This window comes from Zonotrichia albicollis, chromosome 12 (genome assembly GCF_047830755.1).
Source record: "Zonotrichia albicollis isolate bZonAlb1 chromosome 12, bZonAlb1.hap1, whole genome shotgun sequence".
Lineage (NCBI taxonomy): Eukaryota > Metazoa > Chordata > Aves > Passeriformes > Passerellidae > Zonotrichia > Zonotrichia albicollis.
The window spans coordinates 18990001-19001888 of NC_133830.1; the positions used below are offsets into that span (position 1 = coordinate 18990001).

Sequence of the window (11888 nt, forward strand, 5' to 3'; positions counted from 1 at the left end):
CTTCTCCAGACCAAGAAGTCTCAGATTCCTCATGTCTTTCTAAAAAATGCAATTAAAAAATCAAGAGATCTTATATTGGCAGCTCACTTCTGGTTAGAGGTATCCTCTCTTTTGAACGGGAAAAAAAACTAAAATGAATAAATGAAAAGAAGCTGCAATGATTTTACCAAAACAGCAAACTCTCAAAGATTAACAAGAAACCAGATGAATGCTTTGAGACCTCCACCTTGAGCCATGTTCAGCACTTTTAAAAGTAAAATCTACTGACAGTCTGAACTCTGGATTTACCCTGTTACACCTAGCACACCTGTCTCCAACAAACACTAAGGAATGTGGCAGAGAAAATACTGTAAATATGCTTTCCATCATGGAAAAAGATAAGCAGGGAGGCTGGGGACAAGGAAGGAATTCAGGTTTTCTCCCACCTCAGGAAAAGGTGAGAGCTTTAGTTATAACCAAATACAAGAGATGGCAATGAAGCACTGCAATGGATAATGTTACATGAAAAAAAAAAAAGAGAAAATTGATGGGGAAATTTCATTTACAGAATGAAAACCCAAAGCATTTTTACAGTAAAATCAGCAAGAAGAAAAAGAAATCTCATGCATAAATCAAGAAGAGACAGCACAGCATAAAACAAGTGTGATGGGCTGAAGAAGCAGGTGCAGTATTTCTATCTGCCACCACAGCAATAGTTATAAAGCAGGAAAATTACTTATTTTTCATGACAGATAAAGAGACACATGACAAAAAAATCAGTAAAAACATCTGCTAGCAGAACTGGCAAACACAAGGGTTTAAGGAATGAGTTGTCAAAATTTAAATCTGCACAGATTTAGTGCAGATGTGAGATTCAATGAAATCTGACTGGAATTGTTCAATGAGACAATGGCAGAGCAGAGGGAGAGGACAATCCCTGAGTCCTGCAGGAATTTCCTGCCTGCAGGATTTGCACCTGAGCTGCTCTGAGGAGCACAAGGAGCAAGGCCAGCACACAAATTCATCACTCATCACACCTCAGTGTCAAAGCACTGCCTTGGAAAGGTTCTGCCCCAAACTTACTCCTAAATGCACCAAGAACCAGCACAAAAGCTTCAGGTTTTGGTCAATTCTGAACTATGATTGATGATTTTACAAAATACACCTTGTATTTAAGGTAAGGAAATCCCAAATGTGAAACATTTCAGCAGCCACACCATGGATTGATGATTTTACAAAACACACCTTGTATTTAAGGTAAGGAAATCCCAAATGTGAAACATTTCAGCAGCCACACCATGGATTGATGATTTTACAAAATACACCTTGTATTTAAGGTAAGGAAATCCCAAATGTCAGACATTTCAGCAGCCACACCGTGGATTGATGATTTTACAAAATACACCTTGTATTTAAGGTAAGGAAATCCCAAATGTCAGACATTTCAGCAGCCACACATCCCCACTGGATACCTGTGCCATTGAACCCCCCCTGTGTCACTGTCAGGGCATTCTTGCTGTTTGCTCCTGCATCCACCACAAATATTTGGATAGATACAGCATTTCATCACTGTTAATTTACTCCCAGAAACAAATATTAATTTCCTATAGTGTGTAGGAATACAAAATAAAATTTAGTCAACATCAGCTGGTCTTTTAGAAATTAAGACAAAAAACTGATTTCTGGGCTACACTGTTAATCCCAATCTTTAAAACTCACACTGCCTGTTTAAGGTCTCCACATGAGAAACTGAGAAAGACCAAATAATCAATATACAAAGGAACCTAAAATTTAAAAAAATAAAAACTCTGCCAGATATAAAATATTGAAGAAAACCTGAAAGACTCTCTTGTAGTCACAGTTTTGTGCTGACAAAAGAAAAAATATTTTTCACTGTACGACAGTTTTAGTGTCAATCTGCCCAATTTTACTGAACATTTTCTTCAGCACATACAGCACTTTGTAACAGAAAATTATTCCAGGTACTGTCCTGTAATTGAACATCACAAGGGCAGATCTTACTGGAATAGGTAAAAATAGCAGCAGGGAGCATGCCAAAGGACAGTCTTTCCACTCCAGGGGCAGAGCTTACATTGCAACATCAGCTGGCTCTCTTTTTATAACCTCTGCATGGCCAGGCAGCTTCAAAGGCTGCAGGAACCCACGAGTGAGCTGTGCCTGTCTGTGAGCTGGAATCCATGCCCTGCACCACAGCAGCTCTCTACCTGCTCCAAAGCACCCAGGGATGATGCCACTCAGAATTCTGTGTATTTCTTGTCAAATGGCAGCACTAAATTAAAGCCTTGCACACTGGAAGCTCCTCCATTTACCCCATTCTCCAAACCCACTCCTCCAGAACTGCTTTTACCCCATTTCTGCAGCCAGCCCTGAACCCTCTATGGGGTTTTGCCACGTTCCCACACAAAATCAGAGCCCCCCAAGCTGAGCACTGTGAGCCCAGGGATCACTCCAAATGCTGTTTTAGCACACAGACTGTGCCCCAGAGCTCCTTTTAGCCCATTTCTGCAGCCAGCCCTGAACCCTCTGTGGGGTTTTGCCACATTCCCACACAAAGATGAGAGCCCCCCAAGCTGAGCACTGTGAGCCCAGGGATCACTCCAAATGCTGTTTTAGCACACAGACTCTGCCCCACAGAGTCCAAACCCACCCCTCCAGAACTGCTTTTACCCCATTTCTGCAGCCTGAACAAGCCCTCCCCAGCCCTGAACCCTCTGTGGGTTTTGCCACGTTCCCACACAAAGATCAGAGCGCCCCAAGCTGAGCACCGTGAGCCCAGGGATCACACCAAATGCTGTTTTAGCACACAGACCCTGCCCCACAGAGTCCAAATCCAGCCCTCCAGAACTTCTTTTAGCCCATTTCTGCAGCCTGAACAAGGCCTCCCCAGCCCTGAGCCCTCTGTGGGGTTTTGCCACGTTCCCACACAAAGATGAGAGCCCCCCAAGCTGAGCACTGTGAGCCCAGGGATCACACCAAATGCAGTTTTAGCACACAGACTCTGCCCCAGAGCTCCTTTTACCCCATTTCTGCAGCCAGCCTGAGCCCTCTGTGGGGTTTAGCCACATTCCCACACATAGATCAGAGCCCCCCAAGCTGAGCACCGTGAGCCCAGGGATCGCTCCAAATGCTGTTTTAGCACACAGACCCTGCCCCACAGAGTCCAAACCCACCCCTCCAGAACTCCTTTTACCCCATTTCTGCAGCCAGCCTGAGCCCTCTGTGGGTTTTGCCATGTTCCCACACAAAGATCAGAGCCCCCCAAGCTGAGCACTGTGAGCCCAGGGATCACTCCAAATGCTGTTTTAGCACACAGACTCTGCCCCACAGAGCCCAAATCCACCCCTCCAGAACTGCTTTTACCCCATTTCTGCAGCCTGAACAAGCCCTCCCCAGCCCTGAGCCCTCTGTGGGTTTTGCCACATTCCCACACAAAGATCAGAGCCCCCAAGCTGAGCACTGTGAGCCCAGGGATCACTCCAAATGCTGTTTTAGCACACAGACTCTCCCCACAGCCAGCCTGGCTTGCAGCTGACCCAAAGCTCTCAGCTCTCTAATTATGCACCAGGGAAAGCTGCACCTCCCACCCCAGCACCACAAACAGGTTCCTGCCTGCTCCTCCTCCCCAGCATGGATTGGACACAGCTCCCAAAGCCATTGCAGGCACAGGGAGAGGGAGGAAAGGCTGGGAACAGCAGCTCTCTGAGCTGCACAGGTGCTCTCACACTTTTCTGCCTCAATTGAAGAAAACTGAGTGATCATCATCCTTAAACCTGCCAGCCCTGGAATAATCAGAGATGTTTGTTGCACTGTGTGCTTGTTTCAAAAACATCAGCCTCATGCAAAATCAAAAGTAAAGACAGTTTAAACACTTCAGCCATACTTTGAATGCATGAATTTTATAATGCAAATTTCACCAACAAACAAAACTCAAACACATCAAATTACAACACAAAAACTGAAAAAAAAAATTTTAATGGAGTTATGCAATAGATTGGACCTGAAGGAATTCAATTGCTATCAGAAATCATCAAAATAAGGCAAATATTAACCCACCAACAGCCTTGGAATCAGCAATTACCAGGTAAATTCTGAACTTCGGTAATTGAAAGAAAATATCTTCTTGCCTGTGAAGGTGGAGTCACATCCTGTGCCAACTTTCAGAGAAACTTCATAACAAAGTTTCTAAAGTAAAGTTTAAACAACCCCAAGTTCCCATGTGTCAAAATACACCTTTGCAAGTGAAAGCTGCACAGGCAATTACAGGCACTCTTACCTCCACATTAAGTGGAATTAAAATCCACTTTAGTTTCTCTTTTACAAGAAACTTTTAATAGTGTACTTTCTATGGTAATGATTTGGAAACAATATAAATAGCATTTTTTGGGTAGCAATAAATTAGGAATTAAAAAAAAAATTAAAGTATGATTAACCAGTATTTTTGATTATTTTTTTTTTCCCCAGCAACACTTCCAGTGTTATGGTCCTCCCTACAACTGCTTTGCTTTGCAGGATTCTTCCTCTGTGTACAATTTCTGCAACAATTCCATGCAAACAAAAGGGATACACACATCTTCACCTCCCTCCTTCAGTTTCACCAAAAAACTCCCATGTAAAATCTCACGTTTCTTATACATAAAGAAAATCTGAATAAAGAAAAAAGAATGATAATTTAGACATCTCTGCCACAGGTAGCAAGTGAGTAAAGAGAGCAGTGCCTTTTGTGGTGTGCTAATAGACTGAAAAGCCACTATAAAATACTGACAGTATGACCAGACTTTGAGCAAACACTCTTAAATGGCTGAGAACAAGAAAAAGGAATATGCAAAAGCCAGCAGAAATTACTGGTAGAGCTGACAGGGACATACATTGGAAGCAGACTAAAAAGACATTAGAGAAAAAGGAAAATTGGCCATATTTAAAATATTAAATATTTCACTAAATTGTATTGTTTAAAATATTAAAAGAATAATGGTTAAATTGTTTCAATAGAATATCTTAAATGTTTTCCCTTATGAAAGCATTAGAGACATCTTTCTTCTAGTTCTGCACTATCCTGCACCTCCCTCTTGGTAATCTGTCAACTCAGAGTTCCAAAAATCCCCACTTTCAGAACTCCAGCTTGTTCTATGGTGACATTTATGTAACAGAAACCTCTGCTGGGGGCCCAGAGCCATTCCTTAGCGCCTGAACCTCTGAGGCAGCTTTAATTAACGCAGTTAACCCACGGCACACCCAGGGGCGAGTTAGGGAAGCAATGTCCCGGCTCTGAACTAAAAATACCCAATGGCTCATGGGCACTGCGATCCTGGCGGCCCATGGGAACGGCCCGGGCTGCAAAACCCCTGCGGCAGCTGCTGCACAACCAGGGGAAACACAAACCGAGCTGAACCTGAGGGAAAACTGCAGCACCGGTGATCCAGGCTCAGAGAGACACGGCAGGGGAAACACGGCAGGTACAATCTGAGCTGAACCTGAGGGAAAACTGCAGCTCCCGGTGATGCAAACACAGGCACAACACGGGCTGAGAGCCCACAGCTGTGAGGGGAAACACGGCAGGTACAAACTGAGCTAAACCTGAGGGAAAACTGCACAGCGCCCGGTGATCCAGACACAGGCACAACACGGGCTGAGAGCCCACAGCTGTGAGGGAAACCATGGTAGGTACAAACTGAGCCAAACCTGAGGGAAAACTGCAGTGCCCGGTAAACCAGGCACAGCACAGAGGGAGAGGCTGAGAGAGACACGGGAGGGGAAACCACAGCAGGTACAAACCGAGCTAAACCTGAGGGAAAACTGCACACAGCCCGGTGACACAGGCACAGCACAGAGGGACAGGCTGAGAGCCCACAGCTGTGAGGGGAACCACGGCAGGTACAAACTGAGCCGAACCTGAGGGAAAACTGCTGTGCCCAGTGATCCAGACACAGCACAGAGGGAGAGGCTGAGAGAGACACGGGAGGGGAAACCACGGCAGGTACAAACTGAGCTAAACCTGAGATAGAGGGAAAAGTGCAGCGCCCGGTGATCCAGGCACAACACAGAGGGAGAGGGTGAAAGCCACACGGGAGGGGAAACCACGGCAGGTACAAACTGAGAGGGAAAACTGCAGCACCTGGTGATCCAGGCACAACACGGAGAGAGAGGCTGAGAGCCCACAACAGTGAGGGGCAGAGCCACGGCAGGAACAAACTGAGCTAACCCTGAGAGGGAAACTGCAGTGCCCGGTGACACAGGCACAGCGCAGAGGGACAGGCTGAGAGCCCACAACTGTGAGGGGAAACCACAGCAGGTACAAACCGAGCTGAACCCGAGAGGGAAAACAGCAGCACCCGGTGACACAGGCACGGCACAGAGGGAGACGCTGAGAGAGACACGGGAGGGGAAACCACGGCAGGTACAAACTGTGCTAAACCTGAGATGAAGCAGAAACTGCAGTACCCAGCGATCCACGCACAGCACGGAGGGTGAGGCTGAGAGCCCCCAACTGTGAGGGAAACCACGGCAGGTACAAACTGAGCTGAACCTGAGGGAAAATTGCAGCACCCGGTGACCCAGGCACAACACAGGCTGAGAGCCCACAACTGTGAGGGAAACCACGGCATGTAAAAACCGAGCTGAACCCGACAGGAAAACTGCAGCGCCGGTGAGCCAGGCACAGCGCAGAGGGAGGGGCTCGGAGGGCGGAGCTGGACACAAGGTCCCACCACAGCCAGGGCCAAACACGGCACGGGTGTCACAGTCACCACCTGCACTCGGGGTTTGAGGGCGATTCTGCCTCAAGTGAACACTCTGATTTAACCGTGCTGCTGCTCTCCTCTGCTCCCTTGCTCCAGAGAAATGACACCTGCACACAAACCCCGCAATGGCCACCCTGCTGTGCCACACAAACCCGGAGTTCTGCTGCTAAAATCTCTCATTTCAATCACATGGACTACATCACTTCAATAGGATACTTATAAACATGCTATTTATTAATGATCAGTTCTAATTCCTAGCTCTGAAAATGCTTTTCTCTTTTACAAATTACTCCAGAGCAGCACTTTGTTTATCCTCATCTGCTGTGTGCACTGCAGCATTTCAGTACACAAATGGCCATATTCTATTAAACTGTAAAAGGTCAGTACACAGTGCTGCAATAAAATCAACTCTGTGTAAAACAGATGACATTTATAGTACAAACACAATATTCAAGTCACTAAAGGAATAAACGTGAGCCAGCTGCTTTTCAAAGCAAAAGCGTTGTTTACAAAAAAACAGCGCACGCAGCAAGAGCCAGCAGAGCTCGGAGAATTCTTCACAGAACTCGGGCCAAAAGAGACTTTCTCTTCAGAAAAAATAAGAACATCACTAAACATGGGTTACTATACAGAATAAATTGTAACTGCTTCATGCTGTCTCAAAAGCCATGAGCTAATGAATGCTCATGGCTAAAATACCTTGGTAATTTGTCATAAATTCTGAATTTTTAGCCAAGTCCCTACTGTTACATCAATTCCTCTTCCAATTAATTTGTAAAGCTGACCAAATATTTCCACAACCTTATTCAATACACAGTGGATGTATTTCATACTAGAAAACACCAAAGAGTTTTGCATAAGCAATTACACAAAATCAATACAATGTAGATGTAAACATGTCTGTTTACAAATTAAACTTTTGTAAAACTTACTGAAATCATGCTTCAATCACACTACTTGGTAAATCACAAGTTTTCATCTTGTTCTGATGACTTTTGTTGCTTCCCCAAATAAAGATCACTAACTTATGCAATTTAATGATTATAAACAGAACTCTAAATACTGTTTTTCACTGCATACTTTTTAGGTTTCTGTGCTTCTAATTTAGAAGATGGTCTAGGAATTTATTTCTGCCAGCACAATCATCCTGTCCAAGCACTCATTTGCACACAGAGGCCAAACACTCATTTGTTTCCTGAACTGCCACAAAAGTTTTGGAAATGCAGCTGCACAAATCCCATTATCCTCGTGCCCTGGGCACCTGGTGGCACCAACTGCCCTGCCTCTCCTGCAGCAATTCCTGGGCATTTCCCATTCTTAAAGTTAGGCAGGGGCACAAAGAACGGGACATTCCCACAGGATACAGAAATAGGAAGCTGAGGCGTGGGGGAATTCCCTGCTCTCCATCAGCCAGGGCATCCCAGCAGGAGCACATCAGCCCCAGGAGGAGCCCAGAGCCACGGAAATCCCTCCCTCCGTCTGTCCGTCTGTCCCTCTGGGAGGCAGGAGCAGAGCGGCGACAGCACGGGAAGGGGAGGAGCAGAACCGCGGGGTGTGGAAGGAGAGGAGCAGCAGAGGGGGGAGCTGCAGGTGTGACACAGGTGTGACACAGGTGTGACACAGGTGTGACACACAGAACCCCTCTGGCACCACAGGAGAGCACAAACGAACTCGGCTGTGAGCACAGACCCAAACACCAACCTGCACTCAGCTGCCCGACTTCATTTGCTCTACGAACTTAATTAGCAAAATAAAAACCATTTAAACATCCTGAATCCACAACATCAACTCCTGCACTGAATCTTGACTGAAGGCTCTTTAATATAAAATAATTCCACCTAACAGCTTTTGCTTCCCATCTCCTACGGGAGCTTGGAAACCAACAGCTCTGAATTTAAGGAAAACGTGGTTTCCTTCTCAACTCCTGCTTTTCCAAGAGCACAAAGAGCCACATAAATAATCTGGAGGGGAGGAGATGTCCCAGAAGGAATTACTGCTGATGTAGCGTACAAGAAGTGCTGAGCAATGATTTCCGTGGGTCGTGTTTGTGGTTCACAAAATGAGCTCCTTTAATAAGATAGAGTAAGTCCAGCCCTGAGACAGCAGTGACTTCATACATCATTTGAACAGAATGCACTCTTGGTTAAGAATAAAAAATGGAAAAGGAATTAAACTGAAAAAAATAAGGTTTAGCTCTTCTTTGGAAAAAAAAAAAGGCTTTTTTCTTGCTACTTTTAGCTTTTCCCTCAAAGCAGGTTAATCTGCAATGTTGCACAATAAATAGTCCTGACAATATTAATAGCAACAAACCATATGAAAAGCACATTGCAGGACTCTGAAAGCATCACTGCCCAACCCAACGATGCTACTTCACTTCTGATTTAATAATCCAAGATTAAATTGCTTACTGCATTAATCAGTCACCATATTCATTTCATGAGCACACACAGAGATCCCTACATCTCTCATGATTAATTGCAGCCTCAGGGTTTGCCTGCAGAAAATTCTCATTAAGACAAACCAAACTAAAGCCACTTCCATTCTGAGTGGGTGTCCCCAGAAGAGATTTAAGAGAATTGCCTGGAATTAACTCTCACATTCATCAACTCAGCCTCTCCTTCTGCACCAACACTGCAGACACAGCCTGAAGAATAAGCAAGCCCGTTCCATTTTGGAACAATGCAGGGATCCTTCAGGCAATAGCTGCAGATGAGTTCTTCTGAAGCATTAAAATAAAAAACACTTTCAGATACTTTAAGCTGGCTTCAGTTTTGGAAATACTCTGAGTTTTACACCACTGCAGATCCTTCTGGTTCTGCACACCTACAAGCTGCAGCTGGAACACAAACTGTGCTGCAGCAATCCCACTGCAACTGGTTCTGCAGTCCCTGCATCTCTGGCTGGCACTCCAAGGCTAAGAAGGGAAGCAATTCTGCACAAGTCCTTTGGCCTGCTAGCCTGTCACAGGCGAGGTGACAGCAGTGGGACAGGCAGGTTACGGTGTGTGCAGGCTGGAGAGAAAGAGAGGCACAAACAGGACAGGGCTGGAGCTGCTCCTGCACAGCACCACTGCTGCAGGCAGGGCTGAACAGCTGACAAGGACTCAGAGCAATCTCACCCCTGTCTGCAAATGTCTAACGGATTTTAACTTGCAAAAAATGATCCAGCAAGCAATTCAGAGCAAAGAGTGCCCAAGCAGAAAGAATTCAATTGTGCTGCTACACCTAAAGGTGTTTTCTACTCCCAGTTCAGCAGACTATGGATGACACTAACAGGAGGGTCAGGCTGGAAGCATAGGAGGGACAAAGCCACAGCATCACAGCGGGGACCCGGGGAGAGCAGGACAGCACAGCCCTGGCTGTGGGCAGGGCACGGCTCCAGCTGTGCGGGATCCTCATCCCACTGCCCATCCTCCTCATCCTCCCTGCACAGGGCACGGCTCCAGGGCTGCAGGACCCTCATCCCACTGCCCATCCTTCCTGCACAGGGCACGGCTCCAGCTGTGCGGGACCCTCATCCCACTGCCCATCCTCCTCATCCTCCCTGCACAGGGCATGCCTCCAGGGCTGCGGGATGCTCATCCCACTGCTCATCCTAAGCGGGATGCCCACTCGCACTCTCCTGCACAGGGCACAGCCCCAGCAGTGCGGGATGCCCGCTGTTCACCCTCCTGCACAGGGCACAGCCCCAGCAGTGCGGGATGCCCGCTGTTCACCCTCCTGCACACAGCACAGCCCCAGCAGTGCAGGATGCCCGCTGTTCATCCTCCTGCACAGGGCACAGCCCCAGCAGTGCGGGATGCCCGCTGTTCACTCCCCTTTCAGAGGACACGGCCCCAGCGTTGCGGGCTGCTCCCCCACCCTCGCGGCTCCGCGCTGGCGCTGACAGGCGGCGGCCACGACCCAGCCCCGCTCCCCCCGACCCTCGGGCACCCTCGCCCCGCCCCGGCCCTCACGGCACCGATCCCCCCGGCCCTGCCCGGGCAATCCGGCCGCGAAGCTCCGCAGGCCTGAAGCCGTCCGGTTCTCCTCGTCCTCCCCAATGTCCGCCGGGGCCGAGCGGCCGAGGCGGCGGCCAGGTCAGCGCGCCCGGGGCCGAGCCCGGAGCGGCGCCAGCGCGGAACGCAGCGCCGCAAAGAGAGGAAATACGGGGAACGGTTCTCCCGCTCGGCCCTGGCACTCTCCAGCCACCCGTACCTGTGTCCCGGGCCCCCGGCGGGTCCCCCGCGCCCCGGTGCCGCCCGGCGCCGCTCGTTCCGCGCCTCAGAGAAAATGGCGGCCCCGCGCCCAGGCAGACATTTATCCCCGCCCATCGCCCGCTCGGCGCTCGACGCCGTCCCTGCGCCCGCCTGCCCGGCCGCTCCCGCCTCCCCGCCTGGCGCAGGAGCGCCGAGCCCTGGATCGGCCCGCTCCGCTCCGCCCCGCCGCCATTTGGGAGCGGCTGAGGCGCCACGGGCTCGGCGGCGGCAGGAGGGAGGGAAGGAATGAGGGAAGGAGGCGATCCCGGCGCCGCCGCCGCGCCTCCAGCCCTGCCCGCAACCCGGCCTGCGAGAGCGGCATGAGCGCTGCCGCCGCGCCGGTGCAGCGGCAGAGCCGGCTCCCCTCAGGGCCGCCTCACAGGCACCCCCGCCCTCAGCTGCCGAGCCGGCCCGCAGCGCTGCCTCGGTCGAGCCCTCGGTAGATTGACAATTAATTTGTAATTTGACAATTAATTAGTCAATGAAGCAGCCTCGGTGGTCGGGTCCGGTGCAGCAGAGCGGAGCCCTGAGCTGTGGCCGGGCAGCGCTGCCTTACCTGGGCTGAGCCAGCCCTGCCCGCTCCTACCTGCGCTCAGCGGAGCCCGGCTCTGTACCGAGCAGGCAGCGATTCCCAAGGGGCGGTACGAGCTCAGGGGTGGGGTGTGAGCTGCTGGGAAAGGTATCTGGGGAGAAATAAAAAAATAAATAAAAAGAAATAGCGTGCAAGCTCTGTTCCTGGAGGAGACGGGGACCAGCTGTGAGGCTGCAGTCCCTGTGTGACTCCGCACAGCCTCCATGGGAAAGCGGGGGTACCAAAGGGCTCTGCTCGCTCTCAACTCATTTTAGCTTTGAAAACATACAGAACTGTACATCAAAATAATAAATTACCACCCCAAAATCCAGTTTCTAAGGGT

General features: G+C 49.1%; 1 protein-coding gene across 6 annotated transcripts in view; it reads right to left on the minus strand.

Annotated features, from left to right (window-relative positions):
* The window catches only part of RAF1 (Raf-1 proto-oncogene, serine/threonine kinase), a 50538-nt gene extending 38916 nt beyond the window's left edge, over window positions 1–11622 (minus strand). For 3 of the 6 annotated variants that reach the window (XM_074550150.1, XM_074550147.1, XM_074550146.1), the window contains exon 1: window positions 10934–11093. The gene's annotated coding sequence lies outside the window, so the exon portion shown is untranslated. Of the gene's footprint in view, window positions 1–10933; window positions 11094–11560 lie in introns of those variants that run through there. The other 3 variants (XM_074550151.1, XM_074550149.1, XM_074550148.1) reach the window with 2 other exon arrangements.
* Between the last annotated feature and the right edge of the window lie 266 nt (window positions 11623–11888).